The sequence below is a fragment of the Lissotriton helveticus genome, chromosome 10 (assembly GCF_964261635.1).
Source record: "Lissotriton helveticus chromosome 10, aLisHel1.1, whole genome shotgun sequence".
In the NCBI taxonomy this organism is placed as follows: Eukaryota; Metazoa; Chordata; class Amphibia; order Caudata; family Salamandridae; genus Lissotriton; species Lissotriton helveticus.
The window spans coordinates 197,559,160-197,575,007 of NC_136071.1; positions in this window are offsets into that span (position 1 = coordinate 197,559,160).

Here is a 15,848-nt window from a genome sequence, read left to right on the forward strand (position 1 = left end):
TACAATATCTTCTGAATCACACACTTCATCTTGCTCTGAATTTTCATGGTCAACCAACCTAGATAAGCAATCTGCTGATTTATTCGCAACTCTAGGAATATATTCGACTTCAAAGTCAAATTCTTGTAAGGAAACAATCCATCTTCTTATCCTAGAAGAGATTGCGTCTAAACCCTTTTTTGAAAAAACCTCCTTTAACGGTTTATGGTCAGATAAAACACAGATTTTTGTCCCCCAGATCAAATTTTTTAACTTTCTTAATGCCCAAAAAATTGCTAAAGACTCCTTTTCTATTACAGAGTAATTCAACTCCGATCCCCTGAGACAACGCGAAGAACAACATATCAAGGAATCTTTTCCATTTTTCTTTTGTACTAGGACTGCACCAAGTCCTTTGTCACTTGCGTCAGTGAACAACATGGTAGGCAGACCAGGGACAAAGGCATGAAGTGACGGTGCCTTATTCAATTCTTTCTTTAAGTTTAAAAACTCTGATTTGCAATCAGGTGACCAATTAAAAATAGAATTTTTTACTGTCAATTTTCTTAAGTTATGTGTTTTCTCTGCAAAATTAAAAATTAATTTACCATAAAATTCTACCATTCCCAAAAAAGAAAGAAGTTCCTCTTTGCAAGTGGGTTCCTTCACTTTATCAATGGTTTCCACTAATTCCATTTTTGGCAAGCCATTCTGTAGCTTCAACTGGGACAATGATGTTGCTATTGATAAGTTTATCTAATTCATCTTGTACTTTAGCCTGTTCTGAGAGGGGAATTCTCCTGACTTTAGCTACAACAGAGATTGCATTATCTTTCAATTTAATCAAATGTTTATACCCACGCAAACATCCTAGTTAATTTTTAAACACATTTGGAATTTTTTTGGCTAAAGCAACAGATAAATTTACATTACTTGTAGTATTAGGAGAATCAGATATTTCTTGAACTTGAACTTGAGGAGAAGCATTGGGATCAAGTGTGACACCCAACTGTCGTTGATGTAACCAACCCAACAATGCATCCCCTCTTTTTGAAATATATACTTTTCCCACAATTATACGAGATCCCAGTTCAATTTCAGCTAAAAAGTATCCCAACATAGAGATTGGTTTTTCACTATAACCTAAAGGAACAATATCACATTTAAATATTTTTACGTTTCCTGCAAATAAATTATTAAACATTTCCTCATTTATTATAGTTATTTTTGAGCACGAATCAAATTTTAAGTTTATCATGTTATTTTCTACTTTGACCAGAAACGAAGGATGATCTGACTCACCATCATTCACCTCAAAACAAATTGATCTTACATGAGGCTGTGACCATCTTCTCCTAGGATTATCATTGCTTTGTGGTTTTGACCTGCAAAATTTAGCATAGTGACCCCTTTTATTACATATGTTACAAGTTGTTTTCAGAGCAGGACAAATAGGAGAATTAGCCAAATGATTAATTTGACCACATCTAAAACAAGGGAACCTAATATTCGAAGAGTTCATTTGTCTAAATGTTCTTTCATCAGGATTTGTCCCTTCAGTTTTTTTAACTTGACAAATCGTTTCATCAACTTTTACTTCTTCTTTAGAGTCAGAAACAGAGGGTTTATCTTTCTCCTTTTTAAGTTCACCAACACATTTCGTCATGTGTTCAACTTGTTTAGCAATCTCGAGTACTTCTTCAAGAGGTGGCTCATCTTCCCACCCTCGTCGCCAGTGTAATATTGGTTATATATATAATAAAAACGAGGAATCTTTAGATTAGAGAATAGGTGGGTTTAATAAAACCTCATCCCATGAACAGCCAACAGCAACTGACATGGTGAGAATTTCCAGACAAGCATATTCTCAGAACTTAGAATGTTGGTAGAGAATATTGAGCATTAAAGGGGAAGAGGCAAACATCACAAATATCCCCACTCAGCTTACACCAAGTATCTACAGTCATCTTTAAAGCTTACAAACAAGACAAACCTCTGGCAACAGACTATACTGTTCTCTTCTTTTCAGCAAATAATTAAGAAAGTAGCAAGAATGCACTGATTAATGGCTGACAATCATTTTAAGTAAGTGTCCTCGCGGATTGATGGTCCTGCAAACATACACTAAACTGCAACATGCAAAATACTTGGGCATAATATACTCCCCTTTCTTAAAAACAAAGCTGCCAGCTATGCGATTTGGCATGCTACCGTCCAATGCAGATCATTCAAACTGGAAATACAATGGACCCAAGTCATGCAGTGTCTGTGGAGCATCAAAGCAGGACTTTTTCCATCTAATATGTATCTGTCTAGACTATTATTAAAAAAACTCTTTATTAGGGGTATCGCACCTGTCGATCCGTGATATAAAGATGTCTCGACCCTACTGACCCACAACTAAATTGTAACCTGGTAAAATTCCTACTACAGTGCGAAAAACTACTAGGAAACAGACTGATTGGATAAACACAACATCACTTTAAGCTAATACTGCACAAAACAGACCTTGTACCACTTCTTGAATGTTATATATTATTGGAAAATCAAAACATTATTTAATATATAAATTGTATCTGGTGCACACACCTAGTTTAATTGGTATACTGTTATGGTTTTAACTAACAAACAAAGAACAAATCTGAAATCTGAGTAAAGAAATAAAAGCTAGAGGAGTAAACAAGTAACAGTAACCACATAGCCGGCTTCCAATGTGACCACAGCACTGAAACCTCTATCCTCACATTTGTGGGTCAAAACCCTGCATCTCTTTGATGAAAGAAATTCCGGACTCCTGTAACTTTGTTACTTATTACCAGCCTTTGATGTAGTTAATCAAGATACCTTCTGCAAAATAAAATCTTAAAAATTACAATGCATATTGAAAGAATAGTGCGAGAATGGTTTAGGTAATTTCTTTCTGATAACCCAACTTATCTAAATTCTTTCTCTGGCAATGCACCAAGCAAATTGATTAGGTATATAAGGCCGCAACAATGGCTGCCTTTAAAAGACAAATCAAACAGTGCTTTCATAATAGACTTTATATAATCTACATGCTTCCTGCATTAATGGTCTTCCTCAAGAACAAGTTATTTACCTTCAGTAACAATCTATCTGTCAGAGACATACGTAGTTATGGAATTCCTTACCTTAGAATTACCCCCAGGCGTGCGACTGGATCTGGAGAATTTTTTTCGTAGCAGTACCCCTGAGTGTCGGTAGGTGGCGTCCGTCAATTCTGCATCCGTCGTCGGCGTCGTGGTTGCCGGGATGATGTTGATGTGTCTACTTAGACGCCACCCCTGCGCTGTGAGCAGTCAGTTCTGACACGACTTTCCACACCAGAAGCGCATAGCCATGAAAGGCACTGACCACTGGTGACATAACTAGGGCCCTGTAAGGTAGTCCCAATCCCTAGAATTCAATTCGCAGAACGGGGAGGATGGGTGGGGCGGTAAGGAATCTATAACTACATATGTCTCTTACAGATACATTGTTACCGAAGGCAAGTAACTTGTTCATCTGAAAGAGACTGTAGTTATAGATTCCTTACCTTAGAATAGATACCCCAGCAATTCCAACCACTGAGGTGGGTCTGCGAACTAAGTTCACACCAGGAAGTCCTGGAGAAGAGAATGGTCGAAAAAGTGGTCTCTCCGGACTTGGCTGTCCAGGCAGTAATGCTTTGTTAACATGTGCAGGGATGCCTACGTGGCCGCCTGGCAGATGTAAACCAACCGAACTTCACGTCTCAAAGCAGTAATGGCAGCCGTAGCACTAATAGAGTGGGCACGCAGTCCTACTGGAGGTTCCTTGTTACCAAAGAATAGCAGATCTTAATGCATAAGACAACCCATCGATATGGTACGCTTGTGCACTGCCCAACCTTTCTTGGCAGCCACATGACCCATGAAGAGTTGATCGTCCACCCAGAAGTGTTTAGTGTGGTCAAGGTAGAAAGACAGCGCACATTTTGGGTCCAGATGGTGGAGCTTCTCCTCCTTTTTGGAAGGGTGCAGAGGCGGCAAGAAGGTGGGGAATGTGATGGTCTGGCCTACGTGGAAAGAGGTAACCACTTTGGGCAGAAAAGAAGGTCCAGTGCGAAGGACCACTTTGTCCAGATGGACAGCAAGAAAGGGAAGTTTGGAAGATAGAGCCTTAAGCTCACTCACCCTGCAAACAGTGGTGATGGCAAGCAGGAAAGCAGTCTTTAACGTAAGGACAAGATTCAAGTCCCGTAGGGCATTACGAAAAGAGAAGGAGAAAAGAAATGAGTAATGCCCTTCAGAAATCTGTTAACAATAGGGGACTTGAAAAGAGAAGTCTGACCAGGAAGGCGAAGAAAGGCCGAAATGACCCAAAGATAGTCTTTAAGTGTGCCTAAAGCAGAGCCCTGCTGGACCAAAGAAAGAATAAAGAGAACCTCTGAAAGAGGGGCAGAAAGGGGATCCACAGCCTTTGCATGAAACCATGCCACAAATTTGTTCCATCTACAGGCGCATACCGTTTTAGTGGAGGGATACCTGGTTGCCAAGATGACGTTACAGACTTCGGGAGGAAGGTCGAAAGCTGTCAACTGTCACTGCTCAATCTCCATGCAAGGAGGTGGAGGCTGGACAGGTTCGGGGGGAGGACCGTCCCCTGCTGCTGTGACAGAAGTTCCTCCCAAAGAGGCAGTGTGTTCGGAGGATCGATGGCCATGTTTAGAAGCTTAGGAAACCAGACTCTTCCCAATCCAGAGCTACAAGAATGACTTGGGCCCGGTCGGGCTTGATCTTCTTCAGCACTCTGGGCAGAAGTGATATAGGTGGAAAGGCGTATAGAAGACTGCAATTCCACTCGCAACGAAAAGCGTTGCCGTTGATCGTGCTGTCTTGCAAATTCCAACGTGCAGAACTGCCGACATTGCACATTCTCATCAGTGGAGAACAATCTAACCAAGGCTATCCCCACTGCTGAACGAGAACTTGCACCACCTCAGAGTGAAGAAGCCATTCGTGATCCATCATGCACCCACGGCTGAGTTCGTTTGCCCTGGCGTTCAGGGAACCTGCCAGGTGTCTAACCACCAAGGACCTGCCCTGATGTTCCAGCCATGACAAGAGGGAGCCTCTTGACAGAGGGTCCACGACCCCACCCCGCTTTGATTGTTGCAGTACCACATGGAGGTGGTATTGTCCATGAACACCTGCACTACTCATCCATTGACAGAAGGAAGGACTGCTTTGAGTGCAAGACGAATCGCCCAAAGCTCCAGAAGGTTGATGTGGAGCCCGAACTCCGCCGGAGACCAGAGGCCTCTGATCTCCACCTCTCCTACGTGGCTACCCAATGCCAAAAGACACACATTTGTCACTACTGTGAAGTCTGTTTGGGGAATGGAGAGGGATCTGCTGTTGACCCAATCCTGGTTCGTTAGCCACCACCGCAAGTGCCCTCTGAGATCTGGACAACATCGGAAAGATTCCCCTGATGCTGCGCCCGATGAAACTTCAGGTCCCACTACAACGCCCGCATATGCCACCTGGCATGGTCCACCAGCAGTATCCAGGAGGCCATGAGGCCCAGCAGCCTCAAGGTCATAGAGCTGATACATCGGTATCATAGCCCGGACTCGCTGCTTGGGAGGATAAGCACGAAACTGTGTTGTATCCAGAACTGCTCCGATTAAAAGGAGCTTCTGAGAGGAAATCAGGTGCGACTTCGGCAGGTTGATATTGAACCCCAGAGAATGCAGGAGGGCCACCGTAGTCTGGAGGTGGGTGACACCTTCAACAGCCATTCGTCGAGATAGGGGAAGACTTGAATCCCTGATCTACGCAGATGAGCTGTGACCACTGCCTTCACATTCGTGAACACCCGAGGGGTGCTGGTAAGGCCAAAGGGGAGCACGGTAAACTGAAAATGCTTGTGGCCTACCGTGAACCATAGGTAACGCCGGTGGGCAGGCAAGAAGGGGATGTGAAAATAAGTGGCCTGCAAGTCTAACGCTGCCATCCAGTCTCCCGGGTCAAAGGCAGACAACTCCTGAGCCAAGGCTAACATTTTGAACTTCTCCTTCTGGAGGAAGCGGTAGACGTCCTTAAGGTCTAAGATAGGATGCAGGTCTTTGGTACCAGGAAGTAGTGGGAGTAGCAACCTTGACCTACTTCTGGCACAGGGACTCATTCAATAGCTCCCTTGGCCAAGAAAGCCGTAACTTCCTGACGGAGAAGGGCCAAGTGATCCTCCGACATGCGATGGAGTGTTGGTGGCATGGAGGGAGGGGTAGTCTTGAAGGAGAGGTAGTAGCCCCTTCGAACTATCTGCAAAAACCCACCTGACCCACGTGATGTTGTGCCAGTGGGGGATGTGATGGCGGATCCTGCCGCCCACTTGTGCCGACCTGTGATCCTGGTTGGAACTAGGTGGGCACTTCTTCCATAGCCACGAAAGGAGAAAAAGGCAGACTGCGTGGGGCGAGAAGTTGCTCAAGGGTCTGGCCGTAGCCCTAGAGTCCTTGAAGCGCTCAAGCGCGTTGTCCGCCCTGAAACCAAACAGGCGACGGCCTTCATAGGGCATGTCCAGAAGTGTGGATTGGACATCGCCAGATTAGTCAGATGTTCTCAGCCAGGAGTAGCGCCTACGTGGAAACCGTTCTACCCAGAGAGTCGCCGGTATCCAGCCCACACCGGATGGTGAACTTAGCTGCGTCCCAACCCTCAGCAACAAGTGGGTGAGCACAGCCCGGGCCTCCTCCGGGCACTGTGGCAGCACTTGCGCGACCGTATCCCACATCGTGTGTGTATAACAGCCCAAGAGACATGCGGTGTTCACTGACTGCAGTCCTAAGATGGCGGAAGAAAACATCTTCTCCCCAAAATGGTCCAGCTTCTTAGATTCCCTATCCGAGGGAGTAGTAGGGAATGCATCTTTTGAGGATGAGGCTTGGACTACAAACCTCTCAGGGGTAGGGTTGTGGGAGAGGAAAAGTCGGTCGCCCAAGGCCAGGCAGTGGCGTCGGGCAATCATCCTGTCCACAGGAGCCCCTGTGATTGGTTTGGACCAAGTGCCCAGAAGGATGTCAGTGAGGGCCTCATGGTGGGAGAAAGCATCCCAAGGTCTGGAGAAGTATCCAGACCACTGGCATTACCCAACTCCTCTCGCCAGTCCAGCACCTCACATTGGTCTGCTAAAGGGTCAACAGACTCTTCCCAGTCCTCCTCACTCTCCTCTGGCTGCCACTAAGGGCGGTAGGCAACGCCAGGGATGAACAACGGTACCAAAGTACCCTCTGGCCGAGTAAGGACGTCGGTCCAGCACCGTGTCCAAGTCGGGGTGGGAGTGAGGCTGAGGTCGACGCTGGTTGGGGATGCAACTGACGTTGGGGGCGTCGTCACTGGAATCAGCGCCGCGGAAGGTACTGTGAGGTCGACAGGCACCAATCCGGATCCAGGCCTGGATCCTTCGGCGCCCTGCAGCGCCGAGGCTGAAGCCACCATCATTGAAGGACCAGGGTCCCCCGCCGAGTCGTGGGGCCCAAAGGCGCGCCTGCAGAGTCGGGTTGCCCAAGGATTCTGTGCAGCGCTTCGTAAAATTCCTGAAGCTGGGCAGGGGACGCTCCGGATCAGGGAAAGGAAGGGAAGTACGGAGCCATCCTAGCGGGCTCTGGGCAAGGAGTCGGAGAGCGACGATGCTCTGGGTCCTGAGTCGCATCGGCGACTAACCTGAGGAGTGCGAAGACTTCGAGGACGAATGGTGGTGGCTCCGTGACTGGTCCCGCGACAGTCCCCTCGACAGGGACCTCAAACGGCTCAGAGCAGACTGCCGGGGCTACAAAAGTTTTCAGGACTGCTCTCGCAAAGACTTCAGGTTCAGGGCCCGGCAGACGGAGCAGGACTTTGGGTCGTGGCTCCAGCCACCAGAGACACACGAGGTGCGGATCGGTGGTCATCATCAACTGTGACAGGAGTAACAGGGCTTTGAAACCGGGCCGATGGCTGGACATCCCTGGTGCACCAGGAGTCGAAGACTCAAAAATATGTCGACAAAAGCCTAACAAGGTTTAGTCAAAAAGTGACTAAGGGGCACTCTCTCTCCGCAGAAAAATAAAGAACACGGAAGGTGGCGTGGAAAAATAAAGAACTGACGTCAGCGCACAGGGGCGGCGTAAGTAGACACCGCAACGTCATCCCCAGCGACCACGACGCCGAGTCGACCGACTCCACCTACCGACGCGCAGTGGTAGTGCTACGAAAAAAATTCTCCGGATCCAGTCTGACTCCTCGGGGTAATTCTAAGGTAAGGAATCTATAACTACAGTCTCTTTCAGATCGGGCACTACAAAGATGCCAATAGCTCTCAAGAATACTCGACTTCTTTTTTAATGATATGTATATGCTTGTTCATTGTTCTAGTATAGAATATGGTAAAGTGCTTTTCAACCTTGTGCCCAATATCTAGACATGCTACATCAATAATCATCTATAAATATATAAACAAACAAATACATGGAATGAGTTACAAATTGCACTCCTGGTAAAAACTGAACAGTGCTTATTTGCATTAGTAAGGTGTGGAACTTGCCAGTGGGAGGCCACTCTATGCCCATGGCAGTCAGAATCTTGTTCAAGGCGGTTCCAGACCATTGATGCTTATGTGACCATCCCGTTGTACTACAGTCTAACGCTTGTTTTAACTTCCTACCTTGTGGACTGCATTTAAATCTCTAGAAAATCCTTACATGCATCCATCATGTTCCGCTTCCAGTATCTTATCACCGTTGAGTTCCTTAACTTAAGACCACCCTCTACGAAGTGAATTGTAATATTAAATGCTTGATGCACTGAAAATTGAAGGCTTTGTGGCACAGGTGGACTGCCTTCATAGAATGACGTGGTTTATTAGATTTGGGAAAAGACGCAGGGATGATGGTTTGTAATTCGAAGGTTCTCAAAACATGGGACCCACTAGCCCACAGGTCCTGAAAACTGAAGGTTTGTTAAACATATATGGGGCGTGCACCTAAAACTACAGGCTAGTTATCCAATTACAGCCATAGGCACAGCTGAGGTCAGACTGAATCACACTATGAAGAACTTGTTAGCTTCTTTCACAAATTTCTTCATTTCAGCTAGAAGTTCAATTGACCGCTGCAAACAGTACTACAGAGAATGGCGAAGGTAAATGCATTTTATACTTGCTTTAGAAAAACAAGTAAGAAATATTGACAGGCTTGACTAATTTGAGAGCCATTACCCTTAACTTTAACCCCTTTGCCGCGGCCGCGATTTCGCGGCAGTGCGGCACTTCTGCAAAATGGGCGGGGCCGCGTCGGCCGACGGCAGCACTAGCGAGATAGTGCTCCCGTCGGCCAGCGTCAGCACACAAGGGGTTAATGAGATGATCAAGTCTCAATTACAGTAGGTGCCCCAGCATCTACTGCCGTACAAACAGCCAAAGCAATGTTTTTGATTCTCCAGCTATACTTCTTTCATGTTATTATGGTCCTGTGCCACCACCAATAAAATAAAATATATATATATGCATCATTTTGCATAAAATTATACTTGCGCCTATTGATTTTTTGCTAAATGCACAACACAATTGACAGTCAGAAATACTTTGCCACAAAGCTCTCTTGCCAATTACATTTGCCAGCATGAATAATTTCTAAACCTATATTAACCCGGTGAACAGTATTAAGCCGGTGAACCGAGAGCAAACCAGATGGAGCCTAGCAGAAGAATATATTGTCACTTTTGCAATTAACGCCATCCCGTTCTTCAAATGAAAGTACGTAGATGCTTCCTCCATTTGCACAATTCTAGGCTTTATAAAGCAGTCTGGATCCATCTTGTGGCATCCGCCCTGAGGAGCACGGCGAGATCGGGTGGACCCTGATGTGGAAGCCTTGGTGCCCTGCAGGACCGCCAGAGTGCGGATGTGAGACCTGCCCTCGGGAGTAGCCACATAGCCTATACAGTGGAGACTACGAGCCGCTGGCATCGGTGAAAACTCCTGGCGGACCTACATCGGGGAACACCCCGCAGACACAGAGCCTGTACACTGAGTGACGACCGCCACCATGGGCAAGCCGCGCCAGAAACCGGGACCGACACCTCCTGACCCTGTGGAGGAATTACCAGGTGACCGGGAACTTGATCTAGCCGGTGACTCCGCGGCGGGGCTCCAGCAGCGCCAGTTGGATCATATTCTGAAGGCTATAGCTGACACGAGGGACTCCCTACATCATGACATCACTCAGGTGTCCGCGAGTTTGGGGCTGTTACGGGCAGACCACGGAAAGTTGGTAGACCGTGTCAAACAAACTGAGGGTCGGCTGGATGTGCTGGAGCCTGCCCACAAGGCGACGGAGGCCACCCTGGGAGATTTGCAGAGGAGGGTACAGATACTGGAAAAGAGGGCTGAGGATGCGGAGGGACGCAACCGGCGTAACAACATACGCGTGGTGGGCCTGCCTGAAAACGTTGAAGGGACTGACATGGTGAGCTACCTAGAGACCTGGCTACGTGAGGTGGTTGTTCCTGAAGGACTGACGCAATTTTACACATTGGAGCGAGCTCACCGCGTCCCGGCCCGTCCCCCTGCGCCTGGTCGGCCTCCTCGGCCGGTTGTTGCGCGTCTTCTGCACTTCAGGGACAGGGACATTGTCTTACAGAGAGCGCAGACGATGGGACCTTACCAGGTGGACAATGCCCGGGTTTCCATCTACCCCGACTATTCCTTCGAGGTCCAGCGACAGCGCTCCTCATTCCTAGCAGTCAAGAAAGCTCTCCAAGATGAAGGTATCCGCTACTCCCTCTTGTTTCCAGCCCGGCTACGAATTATGATGGAGGGCAACTCCTCCTTCTACAATACCCCTGAGGAAGTATGGGACTGGTTGGAATCTTATAAAGCCGGGACAGACGCCCATCCGATGACCGGGGAGAAGCAAGACATTGCACCGAAACCTAGGCGGAGCAGGAGACAGCCGGTGGCTAATCGGGTGCCTTCCGTGTCTAAGACTGAATTGGAACGTAAAGAGGCCCTCAGAGCGGTCTCTACTATTTCCAGGGCAGAGACGCCAACGCCTGCGGCGGACTCAGGCTCCGATGGGGGATCAGAAGATGCGACATCTGAGGGTTCAAGAGGTCGAGATCCGACTCTACCTCATGTCACACCAGGGACTGCGGATTGCCTTCTTGACGAGTGATCCCTGTACCTTTCTCACTGTGGTTTGGTAAATATGTGTGAATTACAGTGCGGAGTGGGGGGGAGGAAGGTCCACCCCGTGGTAACAGAGGCTTGATGGGCCGGTGGTACCTATGCTTAGTAGGTCTTAATGATGGCTGCCTGGGGTTGTGGGACAACACGGTGTTATATTGGAGGTTGGGTTACAAATTCAAATGAGACTCGCTGTCCACCTTGTTGCGGTGCTGACCCCCCCGATCTCGCACCAGCTGTGAGACTCTGGTGGCTACCAGAGACTTTCTTTACTTGGGACTTTGAATTTGGTTGGGTTCCTACGGTTTAGTGCCTGTTCTTGGGGGGGGGGGGGGTGGGAAGGGGGATTGTTGGGCTGTTTCGGGGTTTCAAGGGACTGTCAGTGCGCCGAGGGGTTCGATGCAGAAATATTTTGGATGTATAACCTTGCATGGGGACCCTACCTGAATTGAAATGCATCACTTGGAATGTGAGAGGGTTGAATTCTATGATGAAACGACATAAGGTACATGCCTATCTGGTCTGTAGGGGGATCCAGGTGGCTTTTGTGCAAGAAACACATATTGATCATTCCGAGGGGCGGGCCTTGCAGCGCAGATGGCGGGGCCAATTGTTTTATACTACCTGTTCTGCCTTTGCATGGAGGGTATTGGTTTGGGTAAGAGTGGGAGTCCCATTTCAACCCCTACATACATTGGTGGATCCCGAAGGGAGGTTTGTGGCTGTACAGGGCCGACTAGACGGGAGAGATTTGACGCTATGTAGTGTTTATGCCCCAAATGTAGAACAGACTGCCTTTTTTGCGCGATTGTCTGGGAAACTAGCGACTGTCTTAGCTGGTACGATTCTGGTTGGAGGTGACTTCAACTCTGTTGTGGATGTTGCATTGGATAGGTCACACCCACCGCTGGCTCAGACTGCAGTTCATAGGATAGCGAAGGGCAGAAGGGATTGGCAAGACTCATGGGGTTTAGTGGATGCATGGCGGACGCAACACCCTGCAGAAAGGGATTATTCCTTTTATTCCGCTCCACACGAGCTGCATGTCTGGCTCGACAGTATCTTATGCTCGCCAGATGTTCAGGGATTGGTCCGTCACAGCGAATACCTGGCGAGAACGATTTCCGATCATAATCCCTGTTTGGTAGTGGTCCAATGGACTAGACAGCGCCAGGCAATTCCCACCTGGCGTTTGAATCCTCTGGCGCTGGAGGATTCCGCCTTTAAGGCGACAGTGCAGGAGGGCATAGAACGCTACTTCACTGACAACGAGAGGAAGGCGTGGAGTAGGGCCCTTGAGTGGGATGCCTTTAAGGCGGTGATTCGAGGGGTGTGCATCTCCTCCACAGTGGGGGCTCGCAAGACTCTCCTGCACGACCTTGCACAGAGCGAAGACCGGCTACGCCTCGCGGAGCGGGTCAGCCACACGGACTTGGGCTCTCACGGGGTGGTTTTGGCCGCACGTGAAGAGGTCGCTACTCACATGGAAAAGCTCCACTGTTTCGACTATAAGGAATACCTTGTTCGAGCTCACGCTGAGCGCGATAAGGTGCGCTCCTTGCTGGCTTGGTTGGCCAACCCTACGACCCAAGGCACCCCAATTCTGGCCCTATCCACTGTGGAGGGTCGCCTGCTATACTCCCAGAGGGACATCAATGACCACTTCTTTGCTTACTACAAACACCTCTATGCAAGTGCGATGTCCGGTGAACCTGAGGCACTTGATGACTTCCTGACCGCAACCCATTTGCCGCACCGTGAGCCGGAATTGGAGGATAGGTTAGGCGACGACATATCGACTGGAGATATCGGCACGGCGATCAAACATATGGCTCGCGGCAAAACGCCTGGTGCGGATGGCCTACCGGTCGAATTTTATGCAGCATATGTGGATCTTTTAGCCCCAAGCCTGCACGCCATATATAGAGAGGCCTGGGAAACCGGAGTGCTGCCCGCGACCACCCGGGAGGCAATTATAATCCCCCTATTGAAACGAGGGGGAGATGCTGCCACTCGCTCCGCTTGTAGACGTTGTCTATGCTCACAGTGGACTATAAAGTTCTGAGCAAGATCCTCGCGACGCGACTCTTACTACATATGAGGACCCTGATTCACCCAGATCAGGCGGGCTTCATTCCCCAGCGCACTACTGCGACGTGTGTACGTCGCCTCATCCGGCTCCTGGGGGAAGATTTCGGAGGGCTCCCGGAGGCTACTGTGCTTTCAATCGATATTGAAAAAGCCTTCGACAGTGTAGAATGGCCCTACCTACTCCGGGTCTTGAGGGAATTCGGGCTGGGTGACCGGTTCGTGAAGTGGACTGCATTGCTCTATAATGCATCCATAGCCAGAGTAAAAACAGTGGCCACGATATCGGCTGCTTATCGGGTGAGCCGCGGGACGCGCCAAGGGTGCTCGCTGTTCCCCTTGCTGTTTGCACTGGCCATTGAACCATTAGCATCTCATGCCCGGGCAGGCCAGGCATACGAAGGACTAGTGCTGAGGGGTGAGACCCACTATATATCTCTGTACGCTGACGACTTGCTGATGTTCTTAACTGACACGAATAACTCCCTCGGTGGAGCCAAACTCCTGCTACGAGATTTCGGCAACGTCTCGGGACTGAAAGTGAACTGGGGGAAGTCCTGCCTTTTCCCTATGATTCCAAGAGAACATGCGCCCCAGGCACTGGGGAATTTTCGTTGGGAATGTCACTGTCTCCCGTACTTGGGCACTCCCAGCCAGACTTACTAGAGGGTAACATCAATAGGGCGATTAGGAACCTACAGAATAGTATGGGGTTTTGGCGTACCCTACCACTGTCGGTGGCGGGGAGGGTGGCTCTGCTGAAAATGGTAGCGCTTCCTCGCCTATTGTATTTTTTTTCGCACACTGCCTGTATGAATACCGGCGTCGATTTTTCGGAGACTTCGGTCCTTGACCACGGGGTTCGGGTAGGCGTCGAGTCGCGTTGACCACCCTGATGCGTCCCAGAGCGGAGGGAGGGCTGGCAGTCCCCGACTTCGAATGGTACTACCTGGCGGCGCAACTACAATGGCTTACACAGGTGGTGGCACGGGAGTTCAGAGGACCAGAGGGACCACAGGGCAGAATGCTTCCCATGTCATATCTTTTATATTGCTACAACAGAAGATTGATTTAGATGGCCTCACGCTAGAGGAACACACTTTTCGTCTTTGCTGGAATAGGAGTCACAAGCGCTCGGGTATTGTACACCCTTATGCCCCAGAGATTCCTCTGGGTGTGTGTACAGCTCTTCCGCACGGCGGCAGTTGGTCGGCTCTGGCTGTATGGGAAGACCTCGGGCTGCATATGGTTGGTGACTTGTACGGAGATGGGGCCCTCCTGTCCTTCCAAGAGTTGCAGGACACCTACGGACTTCCGAGAGGTGATTACCTGCTACATGCCGCTTTGGTGGCAGGTATTCAGAAACAGTGGGGGATGGGGCTCTCTGAACCACCTACCTCTCTGGGCTGCCAGTACGTGGTCATGGCGGCTGGCTGTTTCAAGGCCGTCACGTGCCTCTACGGGAGATTGTCAACTGAAAAGTTGCTGCCGTTGAATGGTCTACGGGGTAAATGGGAAGTGGACATCCGAAAATCCGTTCCCGAGCCTACGTGGCCCCAATTGCTCCGACGCGCCTGGAAGGGCACTCGAAATGCCAGATTTCAGCTAGTCCAGTTTTTTACATTACATCGGGCATACCTGACACCGGTTAAGATTTCGTAATATTTTGGCGGCGCCACTTCGCAGTGTCCAAGATGTGGGGTTGATGGAGCTGATTTCTCCCATATGTTTTGGTCTTGTGCGAATTTGTCTGGCTATTGGTCGGCGGTGGTGGCATGTCTGAATGCTGTGACGGGTCGACAAATAGAGGCGGACATGAGCACCTGTTTGCTGCTCTGGTTCCCACATACCTCCCGAACTAAAGTTACCAGTAAATTCTATGACCTGGGCTTGATCTTGGCTAAGAGAGAACTTACCATGCATTGGAAATCGACTGTCGGCCCTAACTATTTACGGTGGAAAGCGACTCTCCTACGATGGGTGACAGCTGAGAGTACACTCCGCCTGCAGCAGGCCACGCGCTTAGATAATGATAAATCCCTAGAAGTGGCTAGAACATGAGAGGCGTTGGTGACAGCGCTCCGGAGTCCCGTTGAGAGCCCAAGTTACGGGGAGGGAGACTTGAACTAGGCACTACCATCCAATAAGTTCTGATGATGAAGGAAGAGGGCAGATGGAGAGCTGCTGTGGTGGGCATGTTCCAGCGAGTTGTACCCTTTACGTTGCTGGGTGTGTGAATTTGCGTTATATGGAAGGCAACCATGCATAATGTACCTTTCTTTATATATTGTTCGCAGGCGCACTGATAGGGGGGGGGGCTTGGGGGGTGGGGGGAACGGGAACTTTATTAAGGGGCAAGAGTATCGTTGACTATCGGCTATTTTGTCGCTAAGCGGCATGGTGTATTACTGTATATGATGCTCTTTGTTGATAAATGACAATAAAATTTATTTACAAAAAAAAAAAATTCTAGGCTTTATAAAAAAGCCTTTGTTGCTTTTGTTGCTTTTCTCTACCATTTCTGCCTTGATCCTCAACGTTGTACAAGGATACTATTTCAGTCCCACACAGAT